The sequence below is a fragment of the Rousettus aegyptiacus genome, unplaced genomic scaffold (assembly GCF_014176215.1).
Source record: "Rousettus aegyptiacus isolate mRouAeg1 unplaced genomic scaffold, mRouAeg1.p scaffold_m13_p_1, whole genome shotgun sequence".
Classification (NCBI taxonomy): Eukaryota; Metazoa; Chordata; class Mammalia; order Chiroptera; family Pteropodidae; genus Rousettus; species Rousettus aegyptiacus.
In genome coordinates, this window is record NW_023416284.1 from 33,880,387 (window position 1) to 33,901,560 (window position 21,174).

Genomic DNA, 21,174 nt, shown 5'->3' on the forward strand with positions numbered 1-21,174 from the left:
GGAGCCTCTACAGTGAGGAGAGAAGAGGAGCTATATACAGCCCCTGTGCAGTTCTAATAGAGAAGGCCTTGCTCCTGCACATAAGACCTCCAATGACCTAGGCCCTATAGGCTTCTCTAGACTTAGTTCCTACCTCTCCCCGGCACTCTGCTTATGCCAAACTTCTTGCAATGCCTCCCTTTCTCAAATCTTCTTGACTTTTCTCACGTGATTACCTCTTCCAGGAATTCAATCCTACCTAAAATTGTCACACTCCTTCACAAAACTAATTCATGGTCATCTTTCAAACCTCAGCACAGAGGAGGCATCCTCTAGGAAGTATTTCCTAAGTCTCCGGATTAGGGAAGGGGTCTCCTCTGTGTTTCTACAGACCTCGATCATAAGAGGTGGTCACTCTCCTTTGCTTTGCTCTTACCTTCACTGGACTGTTAGTTCTGTGTAGCTCACTCAATTCCCAGCCCAAGGCTCAGCACAGAGTTGGCATTTGGTGAATGCCTATTGAGTCACCGATGAAATCCAGCTATTATTCTCCAGCCTACCTGTCTCTCTATTCTGATATTATGAAGATAAATCCACACCCCATTTTTAAGCCAAACATTCCCCACCTCTCCCATCACTTCCAATATTTAGCAGTGGGAACGGGGCCATACCAAATGTTGTTTCAAGAGAGGACCTTATATGTCTTTCCTAGACTTTTGAATCAACTGTTCCTATGTGAACTCCTCTAATTTACAGCATTTTTCTAGGTCTATTTTCTAATTTGTAAAATAGAGATAAGAGTGCTTCATTTACAGGGGTTTTGTGAGGATTAAATGAGATAACATACATTTAAATGCTTATTCTTCTCCCCAGGCTGATGACCAGCCCACACACTCATCCTGGATTTGATGGTCTTGTTGTTCTCATGATATTTCCCTTGGTAATGAAGGATGACCTGTACATTGTTGTTGCCAAAGCCACAGATGTCAGGGCCTGGAAATTAAACCCCAACGCACTATTTTAAATCACTGTTAGGCGTTTGCCTGGTGTAAGGCCAAGATAGACATAGTCTGTGTATTAATCAGAGTACCAATAGGAAATCACATGCTCAAGTTTAGGATTGTTTGGGGAGAATTTAATAAAGGGACTATTTATCAAGATGATAGGTGTTACTATTTTTCACTTTTAACTGGGAAAATTGTGGCTCAGAAAAGTTAAGCAACTTGCTCAAGGGCAAACAACTAATAAGGAGCATCGCTGTGATTTAAACTCAAGCTTACCTAGAAAAACCCTCTGGGCTCTTTCTGCTTTGTGAAAACTTTAGAGGGAATGGTTGATCTGTGGCTCTGAGCTTAGAGAGCTTAACCTGACAATGGTCTAAGAATAGGTTTTAACCTAGTTTTTCAACCTCACCTCCCATGTGATTGCTCTTTGACTATCCTAAATACACACACACACACACACACACACACACACACGATGTGCTCTAGACATACTGGTCTCACTATTTTTCCGCTTGCCTTTGAATTTCATTCCTCTGAGCTTTTGCACACACTGTTTCCTTGACCCTCATTATGTTTCCTTCATCTCCTTCCCTGCATATTAAAATATAATTCATTCTTCAAAGAACAATTAATACCTCCTCTCAAAGTCCCCCAATTCGGCTGAGTCATGACATCTTTTATGATCTCATAGCACTTCACCAAAACTTTTTAAAAAGTATGTCTTTCATCTTGCCTTTTTAGAAAACTATTCACAAGCCTGTGCCCCCATCAAACAGAAGGTGAGAGGGTGGAGTAGAAAAAGCACCGGCTTTATAGTCAGACAAACTGGGTTCAAATTCTGGCTTCCCACTTACTTAACTTTGGCAAATCTCTTGCTTCTGTTTCCTCATCTGTAAAATGGAGATGACAAGAGCCCAAATTTGTTGTGTTGTTTGAGCATTGAATAAATAATATTCACATGAAAAGAAAGAAAATTACATTTAAAAATTACTTCAATTTCCCTACTACAATTACAGTGTACATCAGTATAAACTCCTTGTTAGATGCATGGATAATGAAAAAACAGAGATGGGCAAAGACACACGTTTTAGACACCCAGAGTGCTGTATAGCTCCCTGTATGAAAGCAATTGAAAGATAAGAAAGAAAGAATAGAGATGCAGTCAGAAAAAGGGCAAAGAGGTTTAAGAGGAGGATTTTGTCAAGGCTTTGAAGAGAAAGATCTGAAGCTCCCTGGGAAAAGAAAGAAACTTTTAGAGAGAATTTTAAGGAAATTTTGCTGTATGACGTGTACTATACCCTTTCCTCTGACTTTGTACAAAAACATTCAGTAAAGTCCACATTCTTCATTAGTGCTTTGGGAGTTGGATTAGTTGTTGTTTGTCAGTCTTTTAATAGCAACCACATTAAAACTAGAGTTAAGTAAGAGCTGGACTGCCCCAAGGAATCCTAGTGACATATGGAGATTACGGATGCAACACCCAGGTGCTCAATAAAGGTGATCCCTGCCCTCCTGTGCCTTTCTCTCACTGAGGGAAGAAACCTCTTTCAAAGCATAAAGCCTTGTTGTAACAGGTACATTTGAAAGTGTCTACACAGTCTATGGCCCCTGTCTCCTTTTCTAAAAACAGGAGAATGTCTCTCTGTACTATAACCTTATTAATACCATGTGACTCTCCATGTCTTTGGTTTATTTATATTAACATTATGTTTAGAGTTGCTATTTTTCAGGTCTTTGAAGTACCCTACAACATAGGGGGATGGAGCTATCACATTAGGAATTTCCTGTTCCAGGGCAGCATGAGCCTTTTTGCCATCTGTGGTGGTTCTCATTAAGACCTCACAGGGCTGATAACTGCTATCAGAGGGCTTACTGAACATGATGTAATACTCAGATTCCGAATGCATTCCTCCTGGTTCAGGGTGGCAGGAAAGAGTTTCACGTACCCGCCACCACAATCGATGCCTTGCTCGTGCTTTACTGAAAACCGAACCACCAAGGTCTCATTCTCATTGCTAAATGGCTTAAACCTGGTTGAGAGGGCATAAAATTTGGCATCTTTGCTGGTCTGGAGACCTGGAAGCAGACAGCATAGAATTTTTAGGCTTATGTATCAAGAACAGAGAGACTCAGCACTTAGTCTCACCAATCTCTGGTATTTTCTTACATACTTACTGTGTGCCAGGTGCTGTGTTGGATAGATTACACACATCTTATTCAAGCCTCAGAGCATCCCTGCAAAATGGATGTTATCTCTACTTTATAAATTAGAAGTCTGAGTCATGGGGAAGTGGTTAATAAAGAACTGGGATTTTAAGCCATGTTTGTCTGATTCTTTCTTTCCCTTATAGCAAGCACACTGCCTCTGATGTTCAAAAGATACTTGAATATGGTTTGTAGCTTTACAAAACAAGGCCCTGTTTCTTCTGAGGCCCCCCAGGTAGCCAGAATCAGGCTCTGCCATGCTCAGCTGCTGTGGTAGAAACAGGCCCAACACCGCCTCTTAGAACAACTAATAACCATTGCTAACATTTAGTGAACATTTCCTCTTTACAAGCAATATGTTTCATTTATATGTATTGCTGCACTTAATCCTCATAATAACCCCATGAGGTGGACTCTAATAATATCACCACTCTATCATGAAGTTATTGAGGCTATTTCACTTGTCCAGGATCAATTAGATAAGCAACCAGTTTATCTAATTCCAGAGCCTCTATGATAAGACTTTACCTCTTCCTCCTGAGAGCTGTAAGGGATCTCAGGACCTTTCTAGTCTAACCAAATCACTTTACAGATGAAGAAACCAAGCTCCAGAGAGGGGAAGGTACTTATCCAAAATCATATAATCACAGATGACAGATGTATAAGCCAAGTCTTCCAGGCCAGTGGTCTTTTCATTATTCCATGCTGCTGCCCAGCTATCTGGTTATGACTATGACTGTCACTCTAACTCTCATCAGCAAAATGTGAATAATTATTCTTACCTCATAGGTTTCCTTTGAAAGTCAAATGGGTAAGAGATATGAGAAGCACTTTGTAAACTGTCATAAAATGCAAGGGGCTGTCATTATTTATGCTTCGTGAGGGTCCTACCTTCATGGTCCCATAGCTCTCTGTACTTGCTTGGGTCACACTAGGCTGCAGCTAGGTTTATTTCTGTCTCTTTGAATAAGTTTTAAGCTCCTGAGAGCAGGGGCATCTTTATATTCTCAGTGTCTAGGACAAGGTCAGACATAAAAGAAATGCTCAATAAATACGTGTTAAATTGCACAGAAGGGTCACAAGTCCTGATTCAGGTGTCTTGACCTTTATTGCACGCCAGACTCTGGCTAAGCACTTTCACATCTGATACTGCATTAGGAGTTGTCTGTGTTTTAAAGTGTATGCTTACTTTCCCCAAACACTTCTAACAAGGTTAAGGTAGCTAGAAAAGACTTCTGTGGAGGAGGGAGTGGGCACAAGGGAAGAGCACTGAATGCATAGGCAGAAGGCCAAGCTTTGAATCACTGCTCTCCTAATGATGCTCTGTAGCCCAAAACAATCCTCCCTCTCTCTGAGCCTCATTCTTTCCCTTCTAGACAATCAGGAGGAACCTAATGAACCTAAGTGGGATATGTGAGGAGCAACAACCAAGAAATCACACTGAGAGGAGATGGGCGGCTGTGCAGATTACCTTCAGAGCCACGAAGAAGCCCATGTCCCATGGGTCACTCTGTCTCCAATTTTCTCTCCCTGGAACCAAATTTCCAGAGTGGATTTAAATGAGATTTGAAATGTTCAAGCCGGTTTGTAATTCTCTCCTTTAATAAACATAAGAATGAGATTCATAATGGTAGCCAGGAGAGAGAAGATGGGAAATCACTCCAGGAGACGATCAATGAATTCTATTCATAGGACAAACGCTTCCTCGGACAAAAAACCCTTACTTGTAGACCTTGCCCTCAGAGCTCCCCCTTCTTTCATAATATAATTTGGCTCTTACAAGCAGGCCTGTCAAATGAGCATGGCAGGTGATGATTATTAGCTCCATCTAATATCAAGGCTCAGAGAAGTGAAAAGACTTGCCCAAATGATGCCGTCAGCAAGTCATGGGAGTTAGCCCTAGGTCTGTCTGTCTCCTCCACTCTCCGTTGTAACAAGCTGCTCTAGGGGAGGGCAACATTTGAAGGTTATAAAAGTGCTTCTTCCAGCTTCAAGTGCAGTGTTATATAAAAAATCCTAGGGTTGGGGAGAGCAAAATAGTCCAGTGGTAATGAACGTAGTCCTGGAATCAAACCTAGAATCAGATCTCAGCTCCGCCTCTTGCCAGCTGTGTATATAGCCTTTCTGAGGCCACTCTGTGAAACTAAGAACATAACAGGACTCATCTCATGAAGTTGTTCAGAAGATTAATGGTTATAATGCATCTAGGGGCTTAGCTTTAAATACCTGTATCAACAAATGGACATTATTATTCGTATGCAGTTCATTCTCCATTTACTACTTTTTTTTTAATTCTAAGAAATAGAGATGAATTGGTGATCATGGATAAAAACAATTGTATAAAAGTCAGAATTTTTCTAGTCAGTTAGTACATTCCTGAATTCCAGTATTTACCTTTATCCTTTTCTTTGTCTCTTTAAAATTTTCCTGCGGTGAGCCGAAATTTACCATAATCCTGCCTATGTTTAGATTCCACCCATCATTTTTTCCATCTACCTATGGGGTAAAGAAAAAAAAGCAATATGTAGGAATTATTTGTGTTTTCTTAGAGTCAACAAGATGCAGCTAAGGCTGACCAAGATTTATGGGGACAGTAAGAGAATATCAGGGACTAACATCAATATTCCTGATATATCCCTCCCTATTTGATGCCTGAATCTCACCACTTGTGTAGTGCCATGTGGAGTGGCTTAACTATCGAATAGTTGAGCCATTACTACATTAATGCTCCATTGCACCCTCCTCTATAAGAATTATGTTCTGAAAACCACCATGGGGATGTATCGTTGAAAGTCATAAGGCATTCTCATAAAAGCAGATAGAAAAATATGGTTAGGGAGACTAAGCTCTTATACATATTCATATTTAGTAAAACAAAATAATAAAATCAGCTTACCAAATAAAGAGATTAGCAATAGCATTTTATCCTTCTTGAATTAGTAATGATGATATTGAACAATCAATTTCCATTTACCCTTTTTTATTGCTCAAACTTTTTAGACTCTCCCTTACAGTTTCAAGGAGATGCTGATAAATTTGTTTTGCTTTGGCAAAGACAGCATGTAGACAAAGAGGCATTCTGTTTGGAACCTGGCAGTCCATCCAAACATTCAGTGCCTTTCTGATTTTATGCTTCAGAGTTGCTGACTCCAGCTTCCTGGGCGCACCGTTGTCCCAGAGTCACAGGACAATTTGACAGCTTGAAAGGGAAGAGGCCCTGGGGGTAGCCTTTGTTTCATCTCCTCCATGCAGCTAAATGTCTATTTCTCAAATCCCACTATCCAATATCTAGGGCTATTGCCTTAACTGCCCATAAAAAAGCCCACATTAACACACATCCAACTAGACCATCCTGAGCTGGCTCTGTCATCTCCTGTCACTCAAATCTGATGACTCAACTACCTCCCCTCATGAAGCCCAGGGGGTGGGATTGCTTCCTGTGGTTTTCCCCTGTCTCTCCCTAGATCTCAGTGTTAGATAGGTCAGGAAGTCTCAGTGACTACCTCACTCACCATCCTGAGGCAGGGGCCCCAGGAGGTTCTTTCTAAAGTTTCTGTGGTTTGAATAGAATGGATACAGCTTTCCTGCCCATAGCTGACCCAGCAAAGGATAAGGACTGATGCCAAAGTCAAAAGATTTATTATTGTGTGTTAAGCTCTCATGTGGCTCCCTAAAAATTTCACTTCATTTCCTCCCCTGGACAATGCTATGAGATAGGCATTATTAGTTCTGTTTTGCATCTAGTAAGTGGTGGGCCTAAGATGTGAACCTAAATCTGTTTGATTTCAAACACCACCTTTCCTCTGGAGAAGAGAGAAATACAAAATAATGATGATGATAATAATAATAATAATAATAATAATAATAATAAGAAGAAGAAGAAGAAGAACAAAAAATTGTGCAATCATAATAGCTACTGTTTAGCCACCCTATGTCAGGCACGTGCATTATCTCGTTACATTCTCTTAACAGCTCTGTGATGAATGTCCTTTTTCCCCATTCAAAAGATGAGGAAAGTGAAGCTCAGAAACTTATCTGAGAGTCCAGTTTGTTTCTAAGTGGATAAGCCAGACTTGGACCCAGACTTATGTAACATCAAAATCTGTACTTTTAATCCCTATACTATATGGCTTTCCATAGGTCATGTGTGTGAAAAGCCCGTTATAACTTAAAGAATGTGAAGCAAATGTAAGTCACAGTACTTTATAGTTTGTGCTTTACAGTTTATAATTGATAAAGTTATATGTGTATAATTTGTAACGTTTGTCTTCCCCACAAGACTGGAAAGTTCCACAACTATTTTATCTACTACTGTGTTCTGATACCCAGCACAGAGTAAATAACCAAAGTATTTGTTAAATAACTGAATAGATGTATGATTGTGCCTTTTGCCTACACCATTAGATTCTTAGCCTTACAAATGGATTACTTTATTAATACTTTTGACAAATGTTATTTGAGCCTGATATGCATGTAGAGATGATTTTACAAATTTGACCTTGAACTTTATAGTAGGCAAGATTAGAACAGAACTCAGAACTTCTTATAGCTAATTATTTTTCTGGGTGAACAGAAATCAAACCTGACACAAATCAAATCTGGCACAGTTTAAGATGTCCCAAAATAAGGGGACTTTCTTGTTAGGACAATAATGTCATATGGTTAATAAAGTCTCACTTTAGTGTTTCATACTTTTCCTCTTAACAGCATAACATCTTAACACCAGAAAAGGCTCAAGCCAGAATGACCCTTAGTGGTCATTTAATCTGACCTCCTCATATTACAAACAGAGAAACCAGAGCCCAGAGAATGAATAGATTTGCTCACTGACAGTTGTTAGTTGCAGAGCTGAGACTAGAACCCAGTTCTTTACCCTGGCTCTGGGCTCATTATACATTTATTCAACAAGTATTTCTTGATCATTCACTTTGCGGCAGACACCAGGTACAGACACATGAATCCAACAAGGTCTCCTTAGGGACCTACGAACTTCAGAGAGCTCAGAATTTGTGGAAGAGACAGACAGGTAAGCAATTACAATATAGTGGGGCAAAGGAAGTGAAAGGAAGCACAGGGCACGGAAATTCAGGAAAACACTGATTGTACTCACAGAGTCAGGATAGACTTCGGAGAATGCATGCCCAAAAAAGGAAGAATCGAAAAAGCAGAAAAGGTGAGGAGCTGGAACCAAATAGAAGGACCTGCACATGCAAAGGCCCAGAGGCATGAAACAGCATGGTACTTCAGAGGAAATGCAAGCAGTGCTGTATGGTTTTTCAGGGCAGAGGAAAGTAGAGTAGACAGGGACCAGCTCTAAGAGAGATCTTACTGAGAGCAAGAGAGCAGTGTATTAATTAATCAAGGTTGGCTGCTACTGTCTATTTCCCTCTGCTAAATCTTTCCCTTCAAATTAGTCAAATATTGTATGTCTCCAGAGTTCCATCCAACAAAAAGGGATAGGTGTTTCGGAGCTGGCACATTTAGCTGATAAATGCACATAATCACATCCAAATCTGTAGAGCTATAGAAGAACAAAGTCCACATAACCATGATTCTTCTGTTAATTGAATTTATCTCCACATTGCACCTCCCAGTATGTCTGGCTTATAATGTAGCTCAAATCAAAAGACTGGGCTAGACATTCACTTCTGCCACTAGCTTCAACAGTATCTCTAATCTCTCTAAGACTTGGTTTCTTCATTTATAGAAAAGGTTTATCTAACTTCTAGAGTTTCTAGGAGAATTAAATGAAACAGCATGCAACAAAGTGTCAGGCATATTATCAGTGCTCAATACTAGTTGGAGCTGAATCTGTATATATGTGTATATGTAAATAAGGATATATAACGTCAAAGGTAAAAAGTGCTAAATATTTTTAGCTTTGAAGGTAAAAGTTGTGCCTTCCCCAGCACCTAGTCCCGAGCCTGAGATAGAATAGGTCCTTTAGAAAATGCCTGTATAGATGAAAGTTCACATTTGCTGCATTTATTCGACATCATCAGATTGTATGCTCCAAAAGAGAACTTACTAGGTACTAAAGCTTATCTCTTCAGATGCCAACATTTAGTCTGCCATTTTCAATGGAAAATTTTTGTAGACATTATAAAATAGCCTGACCTTTTATATAGAGAATCCTAAACAAAATTAAATTACTTGATGACTCAAGCTCTGTATTAGGCTGTAATATATAGCAGAGGTGTGGGTTTGCTTTACATTTTTTCTGTCTCCACTGTCCCTGTTCTGTTGTGAGCACTCACTTCTCCCTGAGGTCAGTGTGTTTCCCTCTAGCAATCTAGCCAGCTCTCATGAGACCAGTAGACCTATCTTATCTCTACTTATCTGCCTGCCAGTTTACCTGGTTGCTTACTTTTTTTCTTTCTGCCTGCCATTCTATCTGATGTCTGTCGCATAGACTGTAGTCACTCAAATATTTATCAACTGGTAAAAGGCGTTGTGGAGTGGTGAACAGCTCTGGATAAGATTCTGAGCCTTTCCACGTATTTCTGCATATGACAAGCCAATCGCTTTTCTGTCTCTGTGCTCTTATCTGTAAATAAGGATTATATTTAAAAATCTTTCAAGAAAGAAACATCGTACACATAATTGGTGCTCAATGTTTGTTGAATGATAGACTGGCGTCAGGACCAAATTAATTAAGATGATAAAAATAATTATTTCTATTGCCATTGAATGGGTGGGTCCTCCCTCTAGTGGGTCCCCCATTCATTTTGTAGGTTGTCATGTCTAATTATTTATACTCAAGGAAGCACATAGCCACATTTGTTTAAAAAGTGGACATTAATAAGAGCCTATATGCTAGAATTTGAAGAGACCACAAGTCATTAATTTAAATATTTACAGATCCAAGGAACGTAGTCTAATGAGACTGGCAAATAGTGTCTGCTTATTTTATGTTTCTTGACTTTTAAAAGTAAAATCATTTATTATAGAAAATATAGAAATCCCAGAAGAAGTAAATAAGCAGTAAAAACACCCATAAATGTTGACCATATCAACATTTTGATACATTTCAATCCAGCCATTTTTTCCCCCTGTATGTTAACAACGGCCACTGCTCTTGCCTCCACTTCCCTGTAGCCTCTGGAGAGATCCTTGCCATCGGTTTGGACTTGAGACCTGGAAAGTCCAGCTGGATTGGGCCTCTTTGGTTTGGGCATCTGTCCAGGGTGATTCTTCCCCAGGCTCAGCATGTCTGAGTATCCATGATCCACAGATGGTCCCAATTGCTTATCAGTCTGCGGCCTGAACAGCAGGCTGTTCCTTGGCCCTGCTGGGCTGTCCTCAGTGGGTCTGAGCCAACTGGGCACAGAGGCCCTTTGTCTCAGAATGTCTCTGCAGCCAAGTTTTCATGGTCAAGTCTGAGAGCTGACAGAATTAACATTCACACACACACACACACACACACACACACACACACACACACACACACACACTACCTTGTAGCTTCTGCATCATTCAGCTCCTCATCTGGATTTCAGTTTCTTCTGCCTGATTTTGTACTTTTACTGTGACCACTGCCATCATCAGTAGCTCTTCCTTCATACCTATTTATATCACTAATTCAATGATTCTCCAGTTCAATCAACAAATATTCCCACATAATTTAATGTAGGTTATAGATAAACTAAAGCTTAGCTCTTCAAGTGCCAACATTTTGTCTACCATTTTCAATGAATATGAGTAACCCATACATGGTCTGGGAATCCAAAAGCTTATGTAGTCCCTGAGGCCACTGATATTATCACCTACTGGTCACCTGATGCTTGGCAGCTTGCAGCAGTGGTCAATGCATCCTTTATGGAGGTAAGAGACTTGGGTTCAACAAACATCTCTGTCACTGACTCACTGTGTGACTTTGGAAAACCACCTCTCCTCGCTGGATCTCAGTTCTCCTAGCTATACAATGAAAGGGCTGGATTTTGAAGACCTGATACACACGCTATTTGCTGAGCTGTTCTGTGGCCTAGACTAGTCTGGGAAAACGGTGGAAAGAAAGGAAACTGAATCAAGCTCTGCCATAACTCTGGCATGTCATAGTCATAGCCATAGTTAATGACTCTGCCATGTCATAATCTCTCTCTGGACCTCAGTTTTCTCATCTGTGAATGGGGAGAAGGAGGTTATTTGGGGCTAAGTGAGCTGTCAGGACCTTTTTAGTTCTGACATTCAAAGAATCTAAAATTTACCTTCCTTGAGGTTGCTAAGTAATACTTAAAATATGAGCTAAAAAGATTTCAACTAACTGGACACATGGGAGGCAGTGGAGTGGGAAGCAGGAATAATGCAAGAAAATCCGTTTGCTGTTATACAGTTCTGGGTTCGAATCTTAGTTTTGTCACTGAATAGCTGTGTGACCTCAGACAAATTATCCAGCTTCTCTGAGCTTCAGTTATACTGTCTGTAGACTGGAAAAAAATAATAACTACTTTGCAGAATTGAAGTGAGAGTTGAAGTGTACGGAGAGCATCATCCCCAGTGAGCAATACTGTGCTTAACAAAGGTTACTTAAGGCATCAGATATAGTTTAACTGTAAAAACTATAGTTCAAAAGGAAGAAATTCAGTTCCAACAGGAAAAGGGAAGACAGAACGGTTCTCTTAATTTTTAACAGTTTTTATTAAAAGAGTAATACGAGTTCATTGTAGAAAACAAATTAAAAAATAAAGAATAAGGGCATCTGAAATTCTATTATTTATCATTTACACTTTGGTATATTTTCTTCCATTCCTTTTTTCTATGCACAAATATATTTTACATAGTAACAGTTTGTATTTTATATATAATTTGGTACCTCTTCTATCTAAGCTTAGATCATAAACATTTCCCCATGAGGTTATAAACTTCCCAAACATTCTGTGGATGTATCATACCTTATTGGGTCCCTACTGTTGCATATCTAAGCTTGTATTCAAATGTTTCCAATCATTAATAACACACCCTCATCTCCACTGACTTTTACCTTCACTCGAGTTTAGCCATCTATCCTTACATTCACACCTTGGGCCTTATAATCATCAGAAACTGCATCACTTCTGAAATCACAAACTCAGACTCCCCTCCCTGTGACTGTGGCCTCCTATCCTCCAATTCTCACATTCCATTACTTGAAGTACACCTGTTCTTTGTTCCTCTCCATTTCCTTTCAGTCAACTGGCTTCTTCCTGGGTAACTCTCATAGTCGTTCCTTTTTCTCTTCCTCCTTCCTTCTTTCCACAAACTTTAACTGAGCATTTTCTACATGTCAAGCATTATACCAAGTGCAAGCATTGTAAAGTTGAAACAGGTGTGGATTCCTCACATTGCTCATTCTTTCAAATCTCTTGCCCATTTGCCTTTCTATAAAATTTTCACCAAACCTTCCACATTTACTTTGTATCCCAATTTACCTACTTGAGATCTATTCTACTTTCTCTCCCAGCTAGAATTCTCCAAAATGTAGCCTATACCTGTTCTATTCAATTCCTAGGTCATTATCCACCCTTTAACCTACTATAGTCAGCCTTCCACCATCATCACTCCACTGAGTCATCAAATGGTCTCATAACTATGAAATGCAATGAATGCTTTCCACACTTTGTCTTACTTGGTTTCCAAACCACTTTTTTTTTTTTTTTATTATGGTGACACTGAATAATGAAATGCAGTAAGTTTCAGGCATACAATTCAATAGTAAAGCATATATATACATTGTATTGTGTGTTTACTGTCAGCCACTTTTACATTAGCTGTGTAACCTTGAGTAAGTCACTCAACGTCTCTGAACCTCAGTTTCTTCATCAGTGAAAAAGAAATAGTAGCATCTTCCTGATAGAACTGCTGAGAGAGTCAGTAAATAATGTGTGAAGAAAAAAATCGACTGGTACACAATGGGCATTAAACAAAGATCGATTAAGTTCTGACTCATTGGATTTGGTTTTCTTGGCCAAATTTGGTTAAATATGAGCATTCTGATCTCTGGAAAGGGTCATTTCTCAGGGCAATTCATTCACTCATCCAAAAAAATATTTTTCAAGCACCTAGTGTCTGTTCTATGCACTCTTCTAGGGGCTGCAGATAGAGCAATGAACTCAACAGAGAAGCACTGTGTTCTCAGGAAGCTAATCAATGAGGAGAGACAATGAATAATCATACAAACAAGAAACTTATATAATGAAAGGTATTCTAAGAAATTAAGCATGCAAAGGTTCACAAGGGATCTCTTAGGGGTCATGGAAATGTTCTATATTTTAATTGTAGTGGTGGTCACACAGGCGTATACATTTTTCAACATTTAGTGAACAATACACTTTAAAAGATGCATTTTATTATATGTAGATTATATATCAAAGGTTTATTTTTAAAAAATTAATTCTTATAAAGAGATAGAATATAACTATATATGAGGAAATTTAATTTCTGATAGGGCAAACAAGAAAAGCCCCTCCAAGGGGACTTTGAAGCAGAAACCTGGATAATGAGAAGGAGTAAACCATGTGAAGATCTAAGAGAAGAATATTCCAGGCGGAAGTCACAGCAAGGACAATGGGATTGAGCTTGGAGTACCTGAGAAACAGAAAGAAAGCCAATGTGACCGGAATGTAATGAAGAAGCAGGAGATAAGATTGGAGAGGTAGGCAGGGATTAGATCACGGAGGCTCTTGTAGGTCATGGTTAATAGGCTGGCTGTTATTTAAATCTAACAGAAGGGCAGTGGAGGTTTCTAACTCCCAGAATGATATAATCAGATTTACATTTCAAAAGAATCATTCTGAAATTTATATGAGAAGAGATTAGGGGAAAGCATAAACTGAAGCAGAGAAGCCATTCAAGTGACTGCAGTAGTCCAGATGAGAGAGATGGTGGCTTGGACTAGTGTGAGTAACAGTTTGGGAGGTAAAAATATCATGCTTAGAATATATTTGGAAGTTAGAGTCAATTGGACTTCCCTATGGATTCTATAAAGCAGGAGAAAATAAAGGAATCAAAGGTGACCCCTAGGAGGTTTTTGACCTAAACAATCAGATGAATGTTTAAGCCACTTAGTAAGATGGAAAAGACCAGAGGGAGAGCAAGTCTGGAGTTTGTTTTACAAACACAAGTGTTTGCTTTAGATACATTAAGTCTGAGATGCTCACGAATTTATGGACGTCTGTTTTATAACCAGCCTTCATGAGTTGGGTAGAACAATTCAGTACCTAAATCCTCCTAGCTCTGAGTATCCAACAGTACTAGGTTTCTAGATCTTCTGAATTGAAGATAAGCCTCAGAACCCTGGTGATCCTACTAGCCAATCCTCTGCAGCCAGTGAGCAGCATCACCCCCTGAGCACATCTCTCTGACCTCTCTCCTTCCAGTATAAAAACTACATTTTGGGTTGGTTTCTTTAAGAAAGGCACTTGACTTCAACAATTACATGTCTCTAAGTCTTACTGCAGGAGCAGTCCTTGGATCATCAATTTCTTCATGGGGTGTAATTTTTGGGGGGTGTGATTTGTATATGTGTGTATGTCTGTGAAATTCAGTTCAATTATTCAAGATTCCTTTACCAGGCAATTCTCTAAGCCAGACACTGACTATGATGCTGGAAACACAAAGGAGAATCAGGCAAATAGACGACCATGGTGTGAGCAGAGCTGACATGAAGCACAGAGGCCATGGGTCCTGGGAGAGACCTAGGCAAGGCTTCCTGGAGGGGGCAGTGTCATGCAGAGCAGCCTTTTCTTCACATATGGTACTGGATTTTGTTCATAATTTTGGCCTTATCAACTCTTTTGGGCTTGGGACTTAAAGTTCCCCTTTCTTTGATTCCAAGGAATAATTCAGAAATATTTGTTGATGACAGCCTTAAGCATTTCTCTCCTGTCACATTGGGCAAGAAGAGTTGAGTTCTTGGGGAAGTGACTGCAGGTCTGTGCGTGTTCTCTGCCTTCTGAGAGGAGTTGTGGTGTGAGTTAAGCCACCGGAGGAGGTAGGGTGGTGGGTCCAGGAGCTGGCAGTCAGAAGCTTAGCCTCACAGGGCTCACCGCAAAAAATGGCTGAGGTCAATCAGGAAATGGGGACACAAACCTACCCTTGGAAAAGGCATGCGCCTTGTTAAAAGATTTCCCCAAAGCCAATCGGTAAAGCTGAAGTCTCCCTGTGCCCCACTTTTCCGTCAAAACTCCTAAATATATTGCCTGTCTGCCCCTCTTCTATGTCCCTCCACTGACACACACATAACATCCTCTCCCCACACCTACTATAGACTAGGGACAATGCTTTACACAGCTTACCTCATTTAATTCTGAGAACAATTTTGCAAGATGGATATTGTTGCCCTTGTTTTATAGAGAAGGAAATTGAAATGCAGGTGGGGTAAGCTAACTCACCCAGGGTCACACAGCTAGGAAGGGTCGAGCAGGCATTTGAAGTGTAGACTGCTGAAGCGGGTGACAAGGAGCAGGTAGGGCCCTATACCTCTTACCCCTACCCCACCCCTGCCTTCCACCACCCCGCAACTCCCTACCTCCAGCTTGACCTCTTACCCCATTCTTCAAACTCCTCCTACAAGTAGACCCAGCGCTACACCTGCATCCCCAGGGTGCAGGTGCCCAGCAGCAGCAATAGCAGCAGCAGCTCCTTCACCTCTCAGAGCCCAGCATTCCTAAGCCCAGCCTCAAGAGTCACTAGCCTGGCCAGATCCCCCACCTTATTGACAGCCACTGCCTGGATCCTGGGGCAAGGGCTGAGATCACCTGTACCAGACACTTGACTGCCTCTCATTTGAGGCCTTGGGCATAATAAGGACCCCAGCCAATGTTTGGGGGCCATGGGCTGAGAGTGCTGGAGTGTTGAGGGAGCTACAGGGCAGGGTCCCTTGGGAGTAGTGGAGGGGCAGGCCAGCTGAGGCTGGCCTCTGGGGGCCGGTAAGCCTGCTCAATGTTGGTGTAGGGGGTTTCAAAGTACTCTCACATGCTTCTTTCCATCATCTTGCTGTCTCATCTTCCCTTTCCTCCCTCTATCCTTCCTTCCATCCACTGGGCCTATGCAGAACAATAACAGTGTGAAGTCTGTTTATTTTAATAGAAACACCTAAAGCCAAAGGGGGCCAGAGGCACTATTCTATTATGAGATCTGAGGAAAGTCTTCCAGAAGGTGATATTGAGGTTAGCCAAGCAGGGAAGAAATGGAGGGGGAAGGGAGAGAAGCAAAAGGAATACTATGGGCAAAGGCCCAGAGGAGGGAAAGACTTGTAAGTTAATGTCACTTCTACAACCCAAAACTATGCAACCAGCATTACTTCCCTTGTTTTGAAGAAACTGAGTCTCTAAGAGGGAAAAATCACCAACTATTTGTTGATCATCATACAGTGTGCTAAGCACTGCACCAGGCACATAACATGCGTTATATTACTTAATCCTCACACCAGTCTTGTGAGTTCCATGTTATTATGCTCACTTTACAGATTGACTTTGAGAGACAAAGTGACTTGCCAAGGCTACACAGAGATGGAACAAGAGAACTCAGCCCTCCTCATTTCAGTGCCTTCGCTACACCTTTATTCTACTATTCATCTATTAATATCTATTTACTAAGGTCTTACTATGTGTCAGGCACTGGGCTAGGTGCTGAAGGTACATTGGAGAGCAAGGCTGGCAGGTACCCTGCTCTCATAGGACTAATTTTCTAGTGGGGGAGAACAAAATCATCAAGGAACAAATAAATATCAGATAATGATATACATTCTGAAAAAGGAAAACAAGGTATGACAGAGAAAGATGGGAGAAGGCCTACAGGCTATGAGGGATGTGGGATTGGTGATAATCCTTCCTCCTTGAGGTGACACTGGTTGAGGTCTGAATGAGCAGCCATGTATTGATCTGGGGGCAAATGTTTCAGGCACAGGTGATATCAAGTTCTAAGACTCAGAGAAGGGGAAAGATAGCCAATGTGGCTTGAGGACATTGAGCAAGGAAGACAACGTCAGGAGGTAAGACATTAAGACCTTAGAAAGGCCCATGGGCCATAGGAAAGATGTATAACTGGTGTAATGGGAAATCCTTAAAGGGAATGACATCATAAAATTTACATTTTAAAAAGATCGCTTTGTTTGCTGTGTGCTAAGTTGAGGATGTCGATATATAATCAACTGAGGATATCAAGTAGATAGTTAAAATATATAATCTGGAAAAGGTACCAGTTCTAAATATAAATTGGGGGGCCTATAAGTGGTATTTTAGGCCACATAGCTAAATGAGATCTAAGAAGGAGAGGAGATTGGCTAAGAATCATGCCAAGTCCCTCAACTCTGGAGAACTCCAACCCTGAGAGGTGAGCAGAGAAAGTGGAAGCAGCAAAGAAAATCACAGCTGCCTCCAAAAGAAAGAGCTTCCTTTAGAATTCTACGCTTTTACCCAGTGGTCTTCTCTTAAAGGAATTCCAAAATTGCAATTCAACTAATATTTACTGATCACCTACCATGGGCAGGATGCTGTGCCAAGTTCTGGGGAGACAAAGGCATATAGGACCCAATCTTTTCCCTTTAGGAATTCTCAAGGCATGGAAGCATGAATCTGGTGCCCTAATAAAGGTAAGAACATCAAGAGCACAGGAGCAGAGAGATATACTAAACAGTGCTCAATGACTTTACTTGCATCATCTTATGCAGTTCTCACAATAACAATAACCATTGTTATAGCCATTTTACAAAGAAGGAACTGACTTTAGAGATAGTGGATAACTTGCTCAAGGATACACAATTGACAGAAAATAAGCCTGGAAACATAGCCAATCTACCTGACTTCAGTTTCTAATCACTCTTTAAATTTTTGCAATAGTCTGATAGGGCTGGAGCATAGGGTTCCTGAGAAGATGGAGGGTCCAGAGAACAAGGCACAGGAGATAAAGTGAAAAGGTGGGTAGGGCCAAATCAGTCCAGGTCTTGAATACCAGCAGAAGTTTGGATTTGGTTCTTTTAGCCAGTGTTTTTTAACTTCAGCACCATCGACATTTTTAGCCAGATTAATTCTTTGGCTATCTTCTATATTATAGCATGCTTAGCAGCATCTTTTGTCTTTTACTCCTTAGATGCCAATAGCACTCCCTCTCACAGTTATGGCAATTAAAGATGTCTCCAGACATTGCCAAAAGTCCCCGTGGGAGTGTATGTGCAAAAGTGTCCCCAGTTGAGAATCACTGCTTTAGGCACTGGTGGGGTTCAGAGTTTTGAAAGGTGTGTAACATGATGAGCACTAGGAATGCTCTCTTAGCACTAGTAACCTCTACCATTGTTATGCTCATAATGTGAGAAATTGTATTATCTTTTATTCTGATAAGTTGGAATCACCCATACCACTTTGGTAACATTCCTGTGCAGTCTGTTCATTTTTTGTGAAACAAGTATTTTAAATTGATCATGTGTTCCTCAAGGGCAGTGACCACTGTGACTTCTTTGTTTTTATATTCTCAGCTCCTAGCAGAGTGAAAGTTACATGAATGGGTGAATTTAAAAATTTTATTATAAACACAATTGTATTTATTTTTAGGGTATCATGCTGACATCGGAGATTTGTCAGAAATCTGACATAGTATAAGACAAGAACCTTTGTTCACAAGCAAAGAAAGATGTCTGTTTTAATCTTTTGATCCCCGAATTCTACAAATTGATACAATGCATAGATTTCATTTACAGGTTTATTTTCCAGATGGAAAAGGCTCACGTGATTTTTGCAGCATCCACGGGGTTTTCCTCAATCTATAATAATGTACTGTGAGGGAGTAACTCAATACAATTTAATTCAGCATTTATTGAGCTACACCTATGAACCAGGCACTGGTAGAGGAAGAAAAAGGCAGTTTCCATCCTCTAGATGTACCTAATCAAAAGGGATGTCAGGCTTACCAGGGCCTGCTTGACCTTGTTTGTTCTGTCCCTTACCAGCAGTGTGATCTTGGGCCAATCAGGGCTATATTATGGCTTTTGTAGACCCAAGGCAATTTTGCTTTCATGGGCCTTTTCCTCCATAAAAAAACAGTTTTTAAAGATATATTTATGACTGCATTGGCATAAAGACAAATATCATGCAGGCTGAATTCATTATTATACATACATTAATTATTATTATATTAATTTTTTCTTCTGATTTTTAAAAGACAATGTTAAAACATTTTCTTGGGCCCAATAATTGTGCCTAATATGCCTAACAGATAAGTAGGCTCTGAGGCCAATTACTGACTTCACCTAGTTCTCATTTCCAGTTTCGAAGGGTTGTTATAAGGAACACTTGAAATACTTAGAAGTTGCATGAGGGTAAACCAGGCGTGATTTATTCTCCTCTGTGTACCAAGGGTGCTTGACACAGAAAAAGCACTCAAAGAGGTAAATGTGAAATTATCCATACAGTGTCAGAATCCAGTAAACACTTGATAACTATCAAATTTCTCTCACCAGACCTCCTAGGGAATAGCTGAGGACATGCATAGCAGATACCAGAAAGCTGAATTATACGGTACAGACTCTGACTATAACAGGAATTTGGGTCAGGAACGCTTCTATGAGTCATTTGGTTCACATACTTCTTAATTTTTTATTTATCAGTGCATCCATCCCCTGGGTCCACTTAATTGCATTATAGCACAGTCTATCATTACTTATACAGACAGGAGAGTGTTGAAAACCATCAATTTTACATTCCCATATGGTGTATTTATATATTATATATATATTATATATATACACACACATACATATATATATATGAATTGACATGTGTCTTTAAATCTTACGCAGATTTAGTTACAAAGCTACAAAGTGAGTACATAAATTATTCACCATGTTTTGGAAATCACTGTGTAGTCTTGGGAATTAATTAGATAGGAGGTTAGATCTTTGTAATTGATACACACCCATTTAAGAGTTGAAACCCTGTGAATCTGTGAGAACTTTTTTTTTGTCTAAACACAGTGCATCTGCAGTTCTGCAAGGCTGGCAGGACATTTAAACTCCAAACAGCAGATATCAGAAGGAGAACCTTGCAATCAGTTATCCAATCCAACCCAGGTCTCCCTCTCTAGCCTCATCTTCCATGAACCTTGGGTTCACTGGTTTCTCTCACTCCACTACATCAAGAAGGACATGCCACTTCCCAAATGCACAATACATAGTCTCAAGCCATTGTGTTTTTACCTATACTGTTCTCTTTGGTATATTCTTCCCCTCTTCATTCTGAGAAACCCCTGAGAGAGTAACTATTCCTAGTGACTACTCTACAGGTGTTAGTTTCTCTTCTATGAGTAAGAAAACAAAGGTTTCATGTTGGTAAGCTCAACTCCAATGCTATTATACCCGTTGGAAACCTTTCCTACCTTCCCTAGAAAGAAAGAAAGAAAACGAATGCTCTTGTGTTGAACACGAATTATGTAGAAGCACTATGCTGGATCCTTTGCATTTATCATCTTATTTAATCTTCAGGCTGATTTTGTGTGGAAGAAATTCTCAATTCCCAGATTAAGAACGTGTGGTTTAAAAGGTAAGTATGTTAGCCAAGGTCCTTTGCTAGTAAAAGGAGCAAATGGGATTGGAATCCTGTTTTGCATGGCTGTCTCTCTTAGGCAAATCAGTTTCATTATTAGAGCTCTCAAAGTCCTTACATTATACCCCTACCCCAACATGTCTCACTGAATGGTAATTTATTTATATACCTCATAATCTGTCTCCTTCACTAAACTCTTGAATAAGAGGCCAAATCTTACTTCTCTGGGTATTTTTAATGCCTGGCACAATGACTGGCATATAGTAGGTGCTCAAAACATATTAATGGAATGAGGTGAATGATAACAAAGCACTTTGTAGTCTGCAAGCCATTTTCAGATATATGACTTCACTTAATTATAAATAAATATAAGATAAAGCCCTTGTCCTTGGAAGCTAGCAGTATAAATGAAAAAACATGCTATACACAGGTGGAAAAGACAGTGAACAAAATAGTATTAGGAATAACGATATTAT

General features: G+C 40.1%; 1 pseudogene; it reads right to left on the minus strand.

Annotated features, from left to right (window-relative positions):
* The window catches only part of LOC107497901, a 34,055-nt pseudogene that overhangs the window by 4,725 nt on the left and 8,156 nt on the right, over positions 1 to 21,174 (minus strand).